At 39.0% G+C, this 20,905-nt stretch overlaps 2 pseudogenes; both read left to right on the forward strand.

Moving 5' to 3' along the window:
- Positions 1 to 5,523: 5,523 nt before the first annotated feature.
- LOC137241737 (myotubularin-related protein 8 pseudogene) lies at positions 5,524 to 7,148 on the forward strand (annotated as a pseudogene).
- Positions 7,149 to 8,465: 1,317 nt separating this feature from the next.
- LOC137241738 (nuclear pore complex protein Nup154-like) lies at positions 8,466 to 11,434 on the forward strand (annotated as a pseudogene).
- The last annotated feature ends 9,471 nt before the right edge of the window (positions 11,435 to 20,905 follow it).

Consider the following 20,905-nt stretch of genomic DNA (forward strand, 5'->3'; position numbering starts at 1 on the left):
TTCAGTCATCATAAGCGGCAGATGCCTAACGACAATCTCTGATAAATCAGGAACTTCGGGATGTACATGCATGGGCATCTGGATTTGTGTTAACCGCGAAAGGGAAAAAAATTATCTAGTATTATTTACTAGGAAATATAAGGTCCCTATTTGGACAAATAACACTGCAAGAAAAATGTAGCAGAAAATACCTAGGAGTAGTTTTCGTGGAAGCTCTATATAGAAGAGAGAACGAAGAAAGCCTCCGCGGCACTGTATGCATGTAAGAAGATGCTAGGATGCACGTGGGCATATCACCTAAACTCAGTCATTGGATATTTACGGCAATTGTTAAGCCCATAATTTACAATGGGGTCCTTGTTTGGTGGACAGCCAGACAAGAGAGTGCGTATACCAAACAACTAGAGAAAGTATACATATTATCAATGATTAAAATAACGGTAGCCCTAAAAACTACCCCGAAAGCATTTGCTAGCCATTCTGCACATCCGCCTGCAGATCTAATGGCCGAAAATATCGTGTTTGTCGCTCTCCAGGTCAAGGCTCCAGCTAAAAGCTAAAACTCACACTCCATCGTTTCCTCCTCCAACCCGCACTTCCTACATCTGCTATCACTGACCAAGCCTAATTTAAAGGCATGTGAGCCAGAAAGCAGTATCCAGTCAAAATACCCGTCATCAGTCTACAGTCCTCATTCTTTAATCAAAGAAGCAACGTTGCTAGTCTAAGGTTGTAAGACCGACACATAATTTTCGACACATTCCAGTCCCGCGCTTCCACGCCTTTTCCGTTTGGTCGATCATGTGCACCTCTCGCCTCCTATTAATACCGACCAATCCAGTTGGGACGTCCACCGCGCAAGTTTGGCGATGTGCCCTTTTTAGCTAGCTCATCCGCTTTTTCATTCCCATCTATTTAACAAGGCTGCATTTGAAGCTATTTTCTTCCAGTGTTTCTACTGCATTGGTTACAGCTAATACTTCCGCTTGGAAATCGCTACAGTGATCTGACAGCTTGTAGGTTCTTTTTATTTCCGGATCAGCACAGTATACCACAAACCGTACTCCTTCCACTAATCTGGAACCATCTGTGTACACATGTATCGCCTCGTCCGCCATTTGAGCACCCATGCGCCAACAATCCACCTCTATTGTGGCTTTAAGAGCACCCTCGAAGCGCAGAAAGGGAATCAGGTAGTCTGTTCTTCCCGCAATTTATGACGCCTATGAGTATGGCCGTATGGTCTGCGCTCAAGTTGCCCGAGGCACTGAGCCTCGTTGCAGTTGTTAACAATATGTTCTTTACTGCCAGGTCTACAGGTGAGATGCGCAGAATGACGTGATCTGCAGCCATCGGGGTAGTTTTCAGGGTTCCCGTAATGCTAAGCATTGATAGCCTGCATACCCCCTATAATTTTTTGAGGTACGTTCTTTTTTGTGTAGCCTTCCACCGAACAAGGACTCCATAGTATAGGATAGGGTTTACAGTTGCTTTTAATACCCAATGATAAAGAGAGGGCGATAAACCCCACGTAAACCCTAGCATTTTTTACATGCGTATAGTGCTTTCAAGGCCTCCTTCACCTTCTCCTCCGCGTTCAGCTTCCACGATAGCTTACTGTCAAGGATTATTCCTAGATATTTTGTGCAAGGTTTCTCCTTTAGGGTCACCTCTCCCAAACTAGGCCTGGCCCATTTTGGTACCTTGTAATAAAAAAGACCACATCCGTCTTCTCTGCATTGGCTGTCAACCGTTAGATGCCCAGGTATGAATATCCTGAAACGCCCGATCCATCAAAGAGGCACTTTCCACTTATGACAACTGCAACGTCATCTGCGTAAGTCGTAAGTTTTACGGATTCATCATTGAACTGCCTGAGCAGTTGGTTGATGACCAGCGTCAACAGCAAAGCAGAGCTGATGAAATTAGAGCTTTTCTACAATCAGTGTTTCGAAATTTTTTATTCATACGAGAATTATGCTTTCATTTTTTTTTAATTCTGCAATCATGCAGAGAAATAAGGATTTCATTCAGCACCGCATGCAATTAAAAAGAATGCTAAATCAGACTGCAGATATAAATGTTCTGAAATCATTGAGTGCACTCAGGTGATTTCACATTTTTGGTGTGTGAAGCCAAGCATTCAGTACCAATCACTTCCTACAAAAATGCGTAAATAGTACCTAAAATAGTACGAAAAAACTTTAAGTAGCATTTTATGAAAGCTTAGTTTTAAGAATTGGTTGGAAAAGTTTTTATGAAGATAATTAGCGTGAGAAGAGTTAAAACAACTTGCTCAAGAGCATTAAGCATGACAATTTTAAAAATGTCGAGTTATATTGAAAAAAACATTCCTGTCTTTCATATTAAATTTTTTTTTGGATTTAGTGATTTTTTTACTTGGGCATATTTAATTAACCGTCGGAGCATATTTGGTGATTCATTTTGTTAGGTTTTTTAACAAATTTTGCTCGCTTATTTCGAAGGAGCCCTTGAAATTGGCTCTCACAGCTATAAAAAAATAAAGCTTGTTCGGCCGGGGTGCGTCTAATCCTGGAGGTAGGTGGGCGCACCGGGTCGATCTCAATGAACGGGATGGGTTTTGGAATAAAGAAGAAAAATGAGGACGAGAGTTTCTCGTTATAATAATACGTTTTATTGGGTAGAAGTAATATAAACTGGTTACAATATTACCTGAGTTTATTGTGATCAAAACGGCAGAGATCGCTGGCGGCAGATGCGTATGGTATGGCTGTTGAAATCCAAGAGGCCGGTTGTATAGCAAGATACAACCTTTGACCCGCAAAATCCTCCGTTTTGGAGGGGAAAGGCACCCACACATCAACCCCGACATGCCTATGCATGAGTGCTGACAAAAAGCACACATACACGTGCATGTACATGCATGCACATGCATTTGGCGGTGATGGTGTGGGTGGTTATAAATTAAGTCGAGTATCGAGTATCGATTTGCAGAGTTGCATTGGGGGGACCGCAATCCAATGCGGAAAAGTTAGGCATCCTACCTAAACATGCCGGCCCCCCTTGCGATACGCAACATCGTTTTTACCCCCACCGATTTCCGACCGCTGAAATGCAAGGAGAAAAAACGTCTGCATTAAAACTAAACTTAACCTAAATCGCTTATTTCGCCAGCGTCGCGGGTGGCCGGGAGTCCGGCCCGACTTGCGCATCATGCCACCTAAGCTAGGATGAAAATAAACATTAGAAGGTGAATATTTCTTGCCTTTGATTATACATAATTCTTCGATATATATAGAATCCATAAAGTGATATGACGTAGAAGGTCAATAGTGCTGGACGAAGAGACCGAGGTCTCCTTTCCAGACTGGCAAACATTTTTTTTTGTTGGACGGTGAGGCCGAGGTCTCCGTTCCAGATTCGCATTATTTTTGTTTGGTTGGCCGAAGAGGCCGAAGTCTCCGTTCCAGACTCGCATTTTTTTGTTATGTTTTTCTGGGCTGGACGAAGAGGCCGAGGTCTCCGTTCCAGCGTCTAATGTATCGTGTCGCCCTCGGGGCGACTGCCTTTTTTGTTGGAGGAGGTGTGGCATCTTTTGAGGTGCCAGGGCGAGTGACCGTGAAGTTAGTTGGGTGAAACGCAGGTGTTTTATTAAAAAACGTATGTTAAAATAGATGAATAAAGCGAGTTTAAGCGGAGCGTAGAGGCCGACGAAATTATGCATTTAATTTTGTGAGATGAATGTAAAGAGGCCTTTATTCGCTGCCGTGGAACATTCTTTGTGTTGATTTGGGCCATGTTGGGTGAGCAACCCAAATTGTGGGGTGTTTGTTGATTTCAACACAGCCCTGGCGGGAATAGCCTATACTATCGAGTGTGGAAATTTGTAGAGCTGTCAGCTGATAACTCTTCAACTTATTGGAGTGAGACAGCTGTGCGGTGCTGCCAATTTGGCAGCGTAACGGTACCTAATGTTCATGTCGCGAAAATGTTTGCGGACATTCCCGTTTGAGTTCTGACGCGACCTGAATTCTGAAATGTTTCGTTTCTTTTGTGGGGTTTTCTCATAAAGTTCATTTCGTTGAATTATTATTTCATAAAAGTTTCTGAACTTTCCTTTAGTTATTTTTATTAATCTTGACAATTGTATCATAATCTCCAACTAGCTTTTCCGCAGTTAAGTTTAGGCTAATAAAACTTGAAAGGTCTCCTCCGAAAGTTATTTCTTCGTAGTTTAGGAGACAGTCTTAAGCTAAGTTGGAGTTTAGAAGAAGACTTCACTATGGAAAGTGAGTTACGGTTTTTTTTTCTCATATTTTGTTTTGTGAAATTCAGCTTGTCGTCGACCGCTGTTCATGTGATCAGCGCTTTTGGTTTTACTCATTTGCTGATGTTTGTCTGGCAGCATTGTATTTTTGTGTTGTTATGCTCGCTGAATCTGTGCACATAACCGGCATTTGTAGCGTGACAAGCGAAGTGGCAAGTTTCACCCAAGGAAAAAAAACATGTGAGTATATGGATTGTAGTCCTTTTTTTGGTTATGGGATCATCTTCAATAATATAATGATACCACTTTCTTTCCTTTTTTTTCAGGGCATCGTTCGAACTTCGTCCCAATCTGCGCATTACTTTCTTGAATGTGCCGCGGAACTACATTCGCATAAGATTGACGGTGCGGTATTATGACGAGGGACCCTCGTGGTACACCCGTTTTTATCGGGGTTATGAGGGGGTCCTCTTTGGGTGCGCGCGGACTCCGCGGGCTCAGCTGCTTTACCACATTGAAGGCCCACCTCAATCTCCACCTGGGTTTCTCACCCTATAAGTGCAGCTGCGGGAAGCGATACCCCTCGGCTTCCTTGCTGGGGTTGCATCGCCAGCGAAAGCATAGCTCGCATTAAGCGGGATTACGTCGGTCTCTGCTTTTCAGTGTGTAAATATATTTTTTAACAAATAAATTGTAATTTTTGGACGGTGAATGGACAAAGTTTTTTTCCTTTTTTTTGTCTTTTATTTTGTCCTTCCTCCCCTCTTCTCCTTTGGTTGTTTTTTTCTTTTTTGTGACCCGAACCATAGTGGTTGATAGGGTGTGTCGGGAACCTACCTAGCTCGCGTATGACTTGTCGTGCTTGTAGGATCTCACGGATCCGAATTATGGTCCCATGGTAACGCCTACAATGTGTTCACCGCTTAAGAAACAAAAAACGGCAAAGTCAGACGAGTGGCAACCTTGTTCGTTCATTCAAAAATGTCATTCATTCATGGAAATGAGTATACAGACATTTTGAATGAATTTTCTTTATGAAGAAAAATGTGTGATGGGTAAGATGCCGGTATCGTTCCTTTTTTTTATAATTCTGTAAAAATGATTCAATTGCCTTTTCTTTTGTTTCATTTCAGATAACTACTTCTATAAAAATATAGCCGGCTACAGATGGTTTGCAACCTGAATCTTTTCGAGCGTTATCCAAGGAATCATTGGAGGAAGTGTTGAGTGGAGACTCATTGTTGTAAAATCGTCGCCCTTTCTGCAAAAAATATTCTGAATGTCATGATGTGTACACCTCATTAATGAAGCTTTATCAACCAGTTTCCATTAACAAGCTTTACTGCTTTAACTATCTACCGGCCAAATATAATTTTCCAAAGTCATCAGGTTGGGATTTCCTTAAATTGGAAAATGAGTTCAAACGTATGCGTGTTCCAAATGAAATTTGGACATTATGCACTTTGAATCTGAACTATGAATTATGTGATACGTATCCACGTCAAATTTATGTGCCCCAAGAAGCTAATACGGCAATGCTAATTGGCAGTTCACGTTTTCGTTCTAAAGGACGTCTTCCGGCGCTCACATATTTGCATTCAAATAAGGCATCCATTTGTCGCTGCAGTCAGCCTTTGTCGGTTTTTTTTTAGGCCATACGTAAACAGACCCCAACACCGACTATATGTACGTTGTGGACACTCGACCAAGGATTAACGTAATGGCTAATCGGGCAGCCGGCGAAGGTTACGAGAACGCAGCATTTTATGACAATATCGAATTTCATTTTCTCGGTATTGAAAATATACACGTGCAGCCTACAAGTTTGCAAAAATTAGTTGAAGCCTGCGAACAAAGGACACCAACAATGAGTGGATTTTTAGATTCATTGGAATCATCTGGCTGGTTAAAAAAAATATTCGCTCCATTTTGTATACTTCCAGTTTTATTGCAACCGCTGTTGACAAAGGTGTTTCCGTGGTTGTACATTGCTCTGATGGACGGGATCGTACAGCACAGGTCTGCTCATTGGCTGCATTAATGTTAGATCCCTACCACCGAACTATTAAGGGATTCCAAACTTTGATTGAAAAAGACTGGCTGGCCTTTGGTTACAAATTCAGTGAGCGTTGCGGTCACGTGCAAACAGATCTACGGGAAGTCTCACCAATATTTACACAATTCTTAGATTGCACTTGGCAGTTGATGACTCAGCGTAGTGATGCTTTTGAATTTAATGAACGTTTCCTATTTATCCTACACGACCATGTACATTCATGCAAATTTGGTACATTTGTGGGCAATTGTGAAAAGGATCGACGGGATTTAAAGCTACGAGAACGCACAGTTTCACTTTGGGGCTTCATGTCGAATCATTCAAATGAATGCTTCAATCCATTGTATAAGCCAGATGTGGATGAGACGCTCAAAGCTAACTTAGCACCACAATGTATTAAATTTTGGCGTGGCATGTCCACGCGAAAGACTAAGCGATCTTTTGCTTGTTAGTAAGGATCATTGCAACTCCTTGGAAGACCATGTACAGCATTTAACAAATTTCAATTTTGGCCTCAAAAACTATATATCCAAGTCAGCAAAGAAAATACAAGATGCCACCGGCCCTAAATCCTCTAACGAACCTGCATCAGCAGAGATTAATGATAACAAGTACAATTATGACAAAAAGATGAGTGAACTTTCCTCTGCCGATGATGATCATCCTCTTAAGACAGCAGAAATGTCATTTGCCAAGCTTTCGCTAAACGAACGTATTGACTCCGCGAGTATAAAGGAAGAATTGAATTCTGCCGCAGTTGATTGGAAATCAATGCGCAGCGTAACAGCCTGCTCATGCTCAACACCGTTCGATCAATTCAGTAAGACGTCAAGTGTGACGTAGATGCGCAGAACGAAGCGATTTTGAACTCGTGAATGTACAATCTTCTGTGTGTGATTGTCTTGGTCGGATTTATATTTTAAAAATGTTTAGAATCGAATGTGTTATTAGTTCAACACATTACAACAGCTACGTTGATGTGGCTATTCTCACGTAATGATCTTAACAAAACACTTAAACCTTTAGTAACAATTTTATTGGCGTTTACTATATTCAAAGGCGTTTGGCTTGAAGGTCTATTGAACGTACTCACAATGGCCATGGTCAACTATTGCTGTTAAGGCATTCATTGCTTCCATTATGGTCTTTACGTCACTACATATTTATACTGGATTGGCACAGCAAATAGGCACTTAGGTTAATTAAAGGTATAAACTAATTTGTTTAATTTAGTAGATTTGTATTCTTCAATCATATATTTAAAGATTATATTTTGCGTACAATGTATGTAGCGAAATGCATACACCTGTGGTGATACAAAACCAGGTATTTGGTTGAAGAATTATTGGTCGAAATTTGATGCATTTTTCAAAAAACACATTCACAATGACCAGATTCTGTACAAATTGCGTTGCTGCGCCGAAATTTGCTTGAGTTTACGGAAGGTCTTATGATGCCATTAGAAGAGATGGGCGACTGCCTCAGACGGGAGAGGAACGATAGCGAAAGGTTTCAAAAAGAAGTCAATCGGTCCACCAAAAAATGGGAATACGTGCTGGTGAGGTGAGTTAACTATTTGAATAAGTATTTGTTAATATTTTAGAAGCGGGTAAAAGATCGCTAGTGGTGGATCTTTGAAAAGGGGGTCGATACCGGTACTCATTACCAAATGTCCTTACATTCGGCCGATTTATGGCACATAAAAAGTTGTCAGTTATGAACAACGTTTTCTGAACGGGGTGGCCCTTTCGCTGGTGGTTTCGCCGGCTTTCCGAGTGTATTTCTGCCATGAGAAGTTTCTTGAAAAATAAAAAATTAAAAATAACGCGACGCTGTAAAATTGTTAACTCCATTCACAAAAATTTCTCAGCGCCATTGCTTGACACCTTAAGATGTATTTAGAAATTTTCTGGTCCTCTTGGAGGGCGTGGGTGTATTGAGATTGTTATGGAGTTAGCAGCTTGTCATAATTTTGTCGGATTTAGTGATTCTGGACACTAAACACATAATTCTCTTGCCGCCATGGGCAGAAATCGTGGGTTTAGTTGAACTATGGAGGGCTTACCACATAGTGGACGATATTGGTTTTGGCTCAATGAGGACATTTCTTTAGGGTACCTCTTTGAATCGATTTACCAGTGGGGGTTTTGACGTGGAAAGATGAATGTACGTCTTCCACCGGGTTATACACCCAATACTACAGTGAATAAACCAAAACAAGTACATACGGCATATTATAGTGAGGGCACGCTACTGCTGGTATCTACATCACAGCAAGATCAAGATCATTTGTGGTCCATGAGCTTAGCACGATTTTTAAGCCGTCCATATTTAGCTGAAGCAACTGCAATTGTGAATTTGGATGTTATTGTGTGGAGTTTGACAGAAGTACGTGACAAATGTGAATCGAAATTAAACTCTGTATTGCGTAAAGCTAAAAAACCAAAAAAGGTGGTATTGCTCACAAAACAAGTGGCACATATTAAGGCATTATTAAAACCAGTAGATGTCCTTCAGAAATTACTTAGCGCCTACAATGGACCACACAATGAAGCTGTTAAAGCATTATTTCAAATACAAATGTGAAGCATGTACCACCTCTCTACTTATAGCGTGCGCAGATCAATATCAAAATACAGATTTGGCATTATGGGCTGCGCAAGCATTTTTACTATACGGCGGCGAACCATACTACCACTTTCAAATGCTAGCGAATACTCAGGGTGGACCAAACAAAATAAATCCACTAAACCCACAATTAAATCCCGGGCATTATATCATAGATCGCAGCATACCGCATATGTAAGTTTCAACACCGATGCCACATACAACCGGTCAAATGTCACCGCGTTCACCACAAATGTCACATACGATGCAACAATCACATTACCCTTTGAGCCCTATTGGTGCCGGTGGAGGGGGTGGCATCCAGGAAAATACACATTATAATAGTTTAATTGTTAACGATTACAATGCGGTTATTTATTCGGCCAAACATGATGGACTATATTTGTATGTCGCACGTTTACTGCGTCCAATATGGAAAAAACGTTGTGTTGAAGCGAATTTATGTAGTACATTAACGCAGGCTGACTGCACACTGATACTTGAGGATTTATTTGCGCCTAAATTTTTCATTGATGCTTACATTGTAAATGATTTTTCTGGTATGACACGCGCTACTGCCTATTCCACACATACAACAAGTTTATCAAATGGTTTTAGTCATGTACTGCCGTCTCACAATCAGTTGACAACTCAAGAACAACGTAATGCGTCAGTACAAGCACAAAATGAAGAGAAACAATCAATTGGTAAAACATGTTTGTGAAATTATATCGTTATGGAAAATATTATGTGAACATCAATTTCAAATTCTTGCCACTCAATTACCAAAAGAGGAACAGACAACATTGCGTCCATGTACATTTCGTGATTTAACATTGAGTCGCACTGAGTCTTGTGCTGTACTTATAGCTGCACTTATTAACTCTTATCTCAAAGATAATGCAAGTGTTAGTATTATATCAGCGAAATTAAGAGAGGTTTGTCCCAACTTATATCGACTTGAAGATGCTGTAACTTTTAAGGCTACTGAAATATTACCCTCAGCTAAAGGTTGCGAAGCATCCAATAGTAAAAATGAGAAACTAAGCACAGCATTACAACTATGTAAGGATGCCGCACCACATTTAACCTTACAAAATATATGTCAACAATTTTCTTTGGCTGGTTTCGGAGAAGGAGTTATTGAGCTAACAGCGACTTGTGCAGCGAAAATAGGTCCAGAGGAAATTGGTATACGTTATTACAATAATGCTGAGCCAACCGAAGATACTGAAGGATATACCGCGTATTCGGCACGCATGACATGCTACAAGTAGGTGCGTTTAATGTTGGATACCATTTATCAGAATCACTGTAATGCAAATGAAACACCCGAATTTGAATTTCAACGGCAACAAGCTTGTGATATCAATGAAAATAGTTTCACGTAATACAATAGTTACGCAATATGTTAGCTTGTAAATTTAGCTAAACAAATTAAAGATCCCCTCTTACATATAACTATCTACCAATGGCTAATGACGCATGATATGATATCCGAGTTATTGGCTTTACCTGAACAAAGTTTGGGTGAGTTTTTACGTCGAAATGTTGTAAATAATCCCGGAAATTTGGACTTGGTGGATTTATTGTGGAAGTATTATGAGAAGAATGATCGTCATGCGGAAGCTGCAAAAATATTAGATAATTTAGCTAGTACGGAAAGCGATACAATATTACTTGATCATCGTATTGAATATTTAGCCAGAGCTGTTATGTGTATGCGTAATGATAGTTCGGGCTATTCCATTGCCAGTGGAGTTTTACTCAAAAAATTGGAGGATAAACTTGAAATAGCACGTGTTCAAAAATGCATATTAGATACATTATCAGCATATAGACAAACGGATCATAACGTAGTTCAAGCATTAGAAAAACTAAATTATACATTGTATGACATAACACAGCTTTATCAACAATTTGCTGACCCATTTGATTTGTGGGAACGTAAACTTACAATACTTAATTGTTCACATCATAATGATCATTTGTTAGTCGAAACCGTTTGGTCACAAATAATAAATAAGGCTGTCAATGGTACTGACACTACACAAGAGCGTTGTACTCGTTTATTTACAAAGATGGAAACGTTAGTTAAAAAGTTTCGTGAATCAGGTCATTGCTTTCCATTGGCATTTATTATACGTGAACTTGAATTGAATGCATGCCATTTACGTTTCCCAGAAGGTGTTGTTCCTGATAAGCTCGTTGCAATAAATATCGATATAGAACTTTTGATGGAATATTACTTTAGGATGATATCAATGAATGAATGAGTTTGGGCAAATGAAGGCAATGAATGGCATTTGGTGCAATCATCTATACGTGTAGTGACTTTATTATGTGGAAATATGCGTTCCATGTGGCATCGTTCTAAGAGGCGTATATTTGGAAAGGCTCAGGATATCGTGTCTACATGTTTAAGTTTTTGTTATCAAAAACCCGATACTGAACAGCTGCGCAACACACTGAAATCATTACAATGCCAATATTTAAAAATTTATTTTCCGTTTAAAGATTGAAATAAAAAACATAATAAATTTTCACAATCCACTGCCTGTAGCAAAACCATGCTGTGCTACTCCTGTAAGGTTGATTTTTCAATCTAGCAGACCGGGTGAGGAGCTATCTTTTATATCCATTCGCTCGAGTACGTTACCTGCCACATCCAAAGCATCGGGAGGACAAAATGACGCATTTTATCTTGTTTTATACTCACCCCAACTTGTATACTGAAAATATAGCTGAAAAGATCACGCGTGTTGGGTTGGCCAACACCAATCAAATCTTGGATATTTACCTCTTGAAGATATTGGTTTTTCTGCAACCTGATATATTTAGCAACTTGTTTAAGTGTGTTTTTAACTGAGGCAATTATCTTAAAGTCAACTGGAGCTATTTTATTCTTTTGTGGCCCATTTACATTCGTTTTGCCGCGAAGAACACATCGGTCATCTTTGTGTAGGGGGAAAGCAATTGCACAAAACACAAAATTGAGGCACTATGTCGCACAGATTGCTCACTGATAATTTTCACTTTTCACTGTTTAGGGATTAGGAGCACTCGCGGCATTTTTTAAATAAAAACTTAACCTCAAAAATAACCAAACCAAAACAAAAAGTGGCAAGAAATATATCACTTACTTAGTAGTTGCTTGGAGTTTCGAGTAATTTGTGTTGCACGAGTATACCAAGTGTTGTGTATATATGGATGATGTAAAGTACCACCAGTAATGTATCACCAGATGATTTTTTCTGAAAATTGTTGAATAATGTTGATAACACGTCTCACCAAAAAACTGCAACAATACCACCAAGAGTGTAAAACCACGAAGATATATATAATAAATGCTGGTATCACCAAGATATTTGTATGAAAAGTCGACGTTGAAAGTGTCACACGTAATATATCACCAAGATGATTTGTGACAAATTCCAAGAACGTGTATAACTCCGCGCAATGTGGATAAATTGGTTTGTGTTCGAGGTTGTAGCACCAGGATAATTCTTGATTAAATTTTGAGCAATGTGGACTGTATATATATATATATATATATATATAGGCGTTGGTTCCTTGTTACGAGGAGAAAGGACCATGTACAATTGTGGTGTGTCGCAAACTCGGCAAAGGAGTGGAGGCACCACAATTGCGTTTTGATAAAAAATAAAAGAAAGAAAGGCGAGATATTTCTCGTTATAATAATGATTTATTTTATGAAAGGAAATTGCATAGAACACAAATTAATTACCTTTTATAATAAAAATTGTGGCGGCGCTTCTCGGGACGGCTGGTTATAGTTCGCTCAACGATCGCTGGAAAGCGACCGGTTGCCTTGTCGAGGACAACCGTTGAACCGCGGGAAAAGTATCCGGTTTTAAGGGGAAGCTTCCCCACACAGTTATACCGACATGCATGTATATGTCTACGGACAACATAACCCTACCCATGGTCACCTATACATGCATGTGGGCGAACTAAAAAAAAAAAAGGTGCTATTAGGGTGGCGCAAATTAATAAGAATTTAGGCTTTGGGTACAAGTCTAGAACAGCAGTTGATACGCCTCCAAAATGGTAGGGAGATGTTAAAAGGCGTGCTTTGATCTCTATATCATTAATCCGGATATTAATTTACAAGGGGATCAACCACGTCCAAAAATATGGTTAGAGATTTCAGACGGATCTTGACCTCAGAGTTAATAACCCGAAGGCGGGAAAAATTATCTTCTACACATTTTTAAAAAGTTTATATTAATATATATTGTTATTGTCGGAAAGAGGATGAATTGTTTAATACCAAAAAAATAATAAATATAAAACATAATATAGGGTCGCCCCTAGGCGACACTCCGAGTGCCTTTTAACAATGCTTTTTAATTTGAATTTTTTTTATTCAATATTTAGGCAATCATATACTTTGGGTCCGTGCTATTTTGATGTTTCTGAACGTGCCCTACATCAGGTAAGAAATATGAAGAGAAAACGCTTTTATAATCTTGCCAGTCAAGAAAATCAAGATTTTAAGCGCAGTGTAGACGACTACGCCAATATTTCAAAATTTGTTCGGGTAGATGCTGATTTTAATGCAGTTGCGACAGATGTGTGGGACACGATTTCCGAAAGCTCTTTCTGCCGTGAGGGATGTTCTGAATTTGCAACAGATGCTGAGAGTACGTTCGACAGCTTCCCTTCGGAACTTTCGACTGCAGAAAAATGTTATTATATAAAGTTATGGGCCACACAACATAATATTACCCAAGAAGCATTAAATGATCGTGTTCGCACTTTATTAATTATTGGGGTGAAAGATCTGCCGCTGTCGGCACAGACAATTCTCGAAACACCCAAAAATAGTGTGGAAGTTTAAAATATTCTCGGTGGTGAGTTTGCATACTATGGCATTCAGTCCTATTTCGAGTCCAGGTTGTTTCCTAGTCTTAAAAACACTACACAAGTACTAATAGATTTCGTCGATGTAGCACAACACAGCGCGTCCTTTCCCTCCACCTTAAATACAACGAGTGCCGTTTTGAATAATGCGGCTACTTCCATAACCAACGAAGGAATATTCCCTACAGCGAACGAAAATATAATGGCGATACTTAAAACAATATTACAGAAGCATATCGACCTGGAATCTAGATTGACTAAGATCGAAGAAAATGTGCATAGTGCAATATTGAACTGTTGTTTGTGAAACCCCAGTAATTGTAGCCGCAATACCTTGATTCTCATTAATTATTATTTATGCTATCATTTTAGCTTCCAGAATTGGCAGAAGCCATGGCTCAATATAAAGTCAAGCGTGACTCAAAAGTTGTGATTAAGAAAACGCACAAAATAGAATGCCGTATCAGCGGAGAAACGGAAAATGATACTCACACCGAGCTCTCTATCGTTATGCCACTAACATCGCTGGATTCAGTTTATGACATTGAGAAAAAGTTGGACTCAGATGATTATCAAGAATCAGTGGTGCTTTAGAATATATTTGATTGTGTTTCATAACTTAAATTGGTGGTTTTTCGTTATTTAGAAATCATATATCTTTATACTGACAAGTACATCATCAGACATTATTGGAGTAATATAATTTGTACTTTGTGTGCAAATAATCACGTTTTTTGTGGCCTGCATGCAAAAACTATGAATACGAATCACGTAGTTCAACAATATATGACATAGACGTAAGTATTTGATGAAATTTGATAAAATTTTAAGCTTCTAGCCGTTAAAAAGGGGCAAAAATTACAGTGTATATAGGGTATATGTCTAATATATACCCCTTACCTCTATGATTTTTTCAGACAACAACATATGCTATATACGTGAGCATTCATTGAAATTTGAAGCTTCTAGCTCTTAAAATGGGGCATTAATTACGAAAAGTTTCTTATCTGAGCAATCGGTTGTGGGGGATATATACTATATATACCACCGATCTCATCCATTTTTTCAGACAACAATATGTGCAATATACGAACGCATATGTTGCAGCTTGAAGCTTCAATCTGATAAATTGAGGAAGATATGACAAAAATTCTTCTTTTCTGGAAAATCGGTTGTATGGAGGATATATGCTATAGTGGTTCGATCCGGCCGGTTCCGAAAAATTTCTAATTGGACACCTAAATACACCCGCTAACCAAATTTTATCAAGATATCCCAAAAATTGAGGGACTAGTTTGCATACAAGCAGACAGACTTACAGACGGACATACGGACATGGCTAAATCAACTCAGCTCTTCATCCTGATTATTTCGGTATACTTAATGGTGGGTATATCTATTTTCCTTTAAGGACTTATAATTTTGAGATTCGTGCCAAAGTTAATATACCATTTCACTTTCATGAAAGATATACAAATATTTGTGATGAACTTAACTGAAAGTACCAATACCATCAACTATGTCCTTATAAGTATTGTAATCACATAATTCAACCCAAAAAATGACCATGAGTACCTACGTTTATTATTGCAGAACCACGAAAAAAACAAAATTGCATAAAGTACACTCTAGCCTTCTTACTAGTTTCGACTTTATCTCGGACAGGACGGACGATAACCGCTCCCTATGTAACCTTCACACCAGTCATTCCCCCGAGGTAGGAGTGGGGAAGAGAAATTATCTGAGTCATGGGACCGGTTAACTTGTGCACGGATGGGTCGAAGTTGGCCGGAAAGGTTGGCGGGGGGGGGGGGGGGGAGGTCTTCTGTCAAGAGCTAAATGTAAGCCGCAAGTTTAAGTTGGCTGATCACTGCAGTGTATTCCAAGCGGAAGTTGCTGCGATTAAGGATGCGGTGGATGAAATGCTATCCAGTGCTACTACGGTTAGGGAACTTAACATCTACTCTGATAGCCAAGCAGCTATAAAGGCCTTGAACTCAACTACAGTGCGATCAATGGTGGTGTGGAAGTGCCTGACCTCACTTGCGATTGTATTTTACAATTAAGATTATCTGGGTCACGGCCATAGTGATATTCCGGGCATAGTGTACAAGTACGATTGTGTTGACTTCTTTCTGACAAGCACTCGCTGAAGTGAGTATAACGGGAAAATCTGTGTTGCCATTGTTGTTTCGGTTGAAAACGGTCAATTAGGGTTCTGTACAAAGACGTAAAAGATTGAAACAGGGTTTATGTAGTTACAAAAGTGTTGCTACTCTTCCACAGCATTTTAATTTTATATCATGGCGAAAAGTGTTCAGTTCAGAGTTGTTGATTTTCATTAAATGTTTAATTTATTACGGAGGGTTACTCCTTTAAGTGTAAAAAGCAGAGAAAACGTGTAGTTTTTCAAATTATTGTGAACAAAATTTTATTCGAATTTCTTTACCAAGTTCACTATATTTGTGTAACACAAGAATATGGAGGTCAATTCCTTAACTATGAAAAACTGAAAAATGTACACAATTTTGAAACTAAAAACAAAATTTTCATTTGTCAGAAAAAATAAAGAAAAAACGGCCTAATGTCAAAAACCCTATCGAAATACAAACTGGCTTGTTTGTTTTTAATGAACTACGTTGTATTTTTCTTGTATATTTTTTGTATATTTTTTAAATATAGTTCACACACTTACACCAATACTGCAACATTATTGGCTCTCTAGACAAAAAATATAAGAGAAAATACAAGAAAAATATATAGAAGTAGTGTCATATCGGAGTTTGATTTGTTTGCCCTTACAGCACCACTTTATTTGCAGGAGACTTTCACAGCTACAAAAATTAAGGCGAATTTACACAGACTCTTTGGTTGTGTTGCATTCATTAATTCATATGTCGGGCGAAGTATCGAAAAATTTACATAAATGCTTTGGTTGCGTGCCTACGCTTTGACAACGCCATACGAAAAACAATGAAACGCCGTACGTTATCTTTGCTTTGAAGCGACCAAAGCGTTTATATAATTTTGCCCTTATGCATTTGTGTAAACAGCCTTAGAAGTGAAATTTTTCCATGTTACACGTGTGGTGCTTTATATTTTTACTCTAATTTAAATAAATGTTGCTTTCCATATGTTTCGCATTGTTGCAGGCTACAAATCTTCGATTATTCTTATTTCCGCGGAAATATATGCAACTATTTCATCTGTAAATACTACAAACTTTTATTGAACTATCAAATACAACTCAGATTGAAGTTCTCTTACGTACCAAAAATGCAACTCTAGACCTGAGATTTGCATCAGGTGAGCGAGGCTGTTTGTAGTTTTGACGTTTATCGCTTAGTTGACACACTTGTATAGGTACAATATGATTCCGGGTAACTGTTAAGCGGATCTCCTAGCCCGAATCGGTACAACTGAACGGAATAAAGATGGCTGTAGGGATTTCGGGATTCCGCTAGCCACCTTTGGATTTCTCCTCCATAGCTGAGCCTCGAGTCAGCTCAGCAAACGTTGGGCGGACACTACGTCTTGCAGGGTAGCAAGATCTTTCTGGCCGAAAGTGGACGGCAGGAGGTCTGCTGAAATAATTGGGTTCACTAAGGCTCACCTATCAATGGTCATTGGAGTTTTTACAGGGCACTATCCCATGGGTATCCATGCCGTACGTCTCAATATATTGGAAACTCCATCCTGCTGCACCTGTATGGAGGATGATGAGGTGGAATCACCAAATCACGTTATGCCTGCAACCTGATATATTTAGCAACTTGTTTAAGTGTGTTTTTAACTGAGGAAATTATCTTAAAGTCAACTGGAGCTATTTTATTCTTTTGTGGCCCATTTACATTCGTTTTGCCGCGAAGAACACATCGGTCATCTTTGTGTAGGGGGAAAGCAATTGCACAAAACACAAAATTGAGGCACTATGTCGCACAGATTGCTCACTGATAATTTTCACTTTTCACTGTTTAGGGATTAGGAGCACTCGCGGCATTTTTTAAATAAAAACTTAACCTCAAAAATAACCAAACCAAAACAAAAAGTGGCAAGAAATATATCACTTACTTAGTAGTTGCTTGGAGTTTCGAGTAATTTGTGTTGCACGAGTATACCAAGTGTTGTGTATATATGGATGATGTAAAGTACCACCAGTAATGTATCACCAGATGATTTTTTCTGAAAATTGTTGAATAATGTTGATAACACGTCTCACCAAAAAACTGCAACAATACCACCAAGAGTGTAAAACCACGAAGATATATATAATAAATGCTGGTATCACCAAGATATTTGTATGAAAAGTCGACGTTGAAAGTGTCACGCGTAATATATCACCAAGATGATTTGTGACAAATTCCAAGAACGTGTATAACTCCGCGCAATGTGGATAAATTGGTTTGTGTTCGAGGTTGTAGCACCAGGATAATTCTTGATTAAATTTTGAGCAATGTGGACTGTATATATATATATATATATATAGGCGTTGGTTCCTTGTTACGAGGAGAAAGGACCATGTACAATTGTGGTGTGTCGCAAACTCGGCAAAGGAGTGGAGGCACCACAATTGCGTTTTGATAAAAAATAAAAGAAAGAAAGGCGAGATATTTCTCGTTATAATAATGATTTATTTTATGAAAGGAAATTGCATAGAACACAAATTAATTACCTTTTATAATAAAAATTGGGGCGGCGCTTCTCGGGACGGCTGGTTATAGTTCGCTCAACGATCGCTGGAAAGCGACCGGTTGCCTTGTCGAGGTCAACCGTTGAACCGCGGGAAGTCTCCGGTTTTAAGGGGAAGCTTCCCCACACAGTTATACCGACATGCATGTATATGTGTACGAACAACATAACCCTACCCATGGTCACCTATACATGCATGTGGGCGAACTAGTCGTCGATAATATGGTGCTATTAGGGTGGCGCAAATTAATAAGAATTTAGGCTTCGGGCCTAAACATCAAGAAAACAGTTTTTAGAAATTCGGGTACAAGTCTAGAACAGCAGTTGATACGCCTCCAAAATGGTAGGGGGATGTCAAAAGGCGTGCTTTGATCTCTATATCATTAATCCGGATATTAATTTACAAGAGGGATCAACCACGTCCAAAAATATGGTTAGAGATTTCAGACGCACCTTGACCTCAGAGTTAATAACCCGAAGGCGGGAAAAATTATCTTCTACACATTTTTAAAAAGTTTATATTAATATATATTGTTATTGTCGGAAAGAGGATGAATTGTTTAATACCAAAAAAATAATAAATATAAAAAATAATATAGGGTCGCCCCTAGGCAGTGATTTGGCTAGCACTCCGAGTGCCTTTTAACAATGCTTTTTAATTTGAATTTTTTTTATTCAATATTTAGGCAATCATATACTTTGGAAAAGGGTAAGTATATCAGCAGTGGAAGCAAAATTTTTCCGCTCGCGTGTTTGGGTCCGTGCTATTTTGATGTTTCTGAACGTGCCCTACATCAGGTAAGAAATATGAAGAGAAAACGCTTTTATAATCTTGCCAGTCAAGAAAATCAAGATTTTAAGCGCAGTGTAGACGACTACGCCAATATTTCAAAATTTGCTCGGGTAGATGCTGATTTTAATGCAGTTGCGACAGATGTGTGGGACACGATTTCCGAAAGCTCTTTCTGCCGTGAGGGATGTTCTGAATTTGCAACAGATGCTGAGAGTACGTTCGACAGCTTCCCTTCGGAACTTTCGACTGCAGAAAAATGTTATTATATAAAGTTATGGGCCACACAACATAATATTACCCAAGAAGCATTAAATGATCGTGTTCGCACTTTATTAATTATTGGGGTGAAAGATCTGCCGCTGTCGGCACAGACAATTCTCGAAACACCCAAAAATAGTGTGGAAGTTTAAAATATTCTCGGTGGTGAGTTTGCATACTATGGCATTCAGTCCTATTTCGAGTCCAGGTTGTTTCCTAGTCTTAAAAACACTACACAAGTACTAATAGATTTCGTCGATGTAGCACAACACAGCGCGTCCTTTCCCTCCACCTTAAATACAACGAGTGCCGTTTTGAATAATGCGGCTACTTCCATAACCAACGAAGGAATATTCCCTACAGCGAACGAAAATATAATGGCGATACTTAAAACAATATTACAGAAGCATATCGACCTGGAATCTAGATTGACTAAGATCGAAGAAAATGTGCATAGTGCAATATTGAACTGTTGTTTGTGAAACCCCAGTAATTGTAGCCGCAATACCTTGATTCTCATTAATTATTATTTATGCTATCATTTTAGCTTCCAGAATTGACAGAAGCCATGGCTCAATATAAAGTCAAGCGTGACTCAAAAGTTGTGATTAAGAAAACGCACAAAATAGAATGCCTATCAGCGGAGAAACGGAAAATGATACTCACACCGAGCTCTCTATCGTTATGCCACTAACATCGCTGGATTCAGTTTATGACATTGAGAAAAAGTTGGACTCAGATGATTATCAAGAATCAGTGGTGCTTTAGAATATATTTGATTGTGTTTCATAACTTAAATTGGTGGTTTTTCGTTATTTAGAAATCATATATCTTTATACTGACAAGTACATCATCAGACATTATTGGAGTAATGAGAAAACTTTTCTCTGACAACGTTCTTTTCTGTTTTAACTGTTACGGAGTACATAGCAAACGATCTTTATCTAAACTGAAACTCGTGAACAGCGTACTTTTTAGTAGCGCAATTTAAATTGTTTTAAAATTTCATTACTTACATTGTCCATTCCTATTAATTTAGATGTTTTCAAACTGCAAGGCAGGATCGACTTCGAAGACACCATGAGAAGATGTTTAACGCTAGATAACATCACTGATCCTCTTCACAACTGTGCACGGGCCTTTCCAAATGCACCAAAATTTGGATGGAACACCTTTCGGCCGGTGAGGGTTGTATAGCAGTACCAAATCTCCCTCCAAAAAACCTTCCGAATTATAGATCTTGTCGTACCTGCGTTTCATTCTACTACTTATTACCCTGGGCCGTTCCCTCGCATTCCGTTCTTTGGCCAATAAACTACTTTGAAGAGCTTGCGCTTGACGGATTGGTTTCACATAATCAGTATCG

The sequence above is a fragment of the Eurosta solidaginis genome, chromosome 2, assembly GCF_040869045.1.
Source record: "Eurosta solidaginis isolate ZX-2024a chromosome 2, ASM4086904v1, whole genome shotgun sequence".
Taxonomy (NCBI): Eukaryota; Metazoa; Arthropoda; class Insecta; order Diptera; family Tephritidae; genus Eurosta; species Eurosta solidaginis.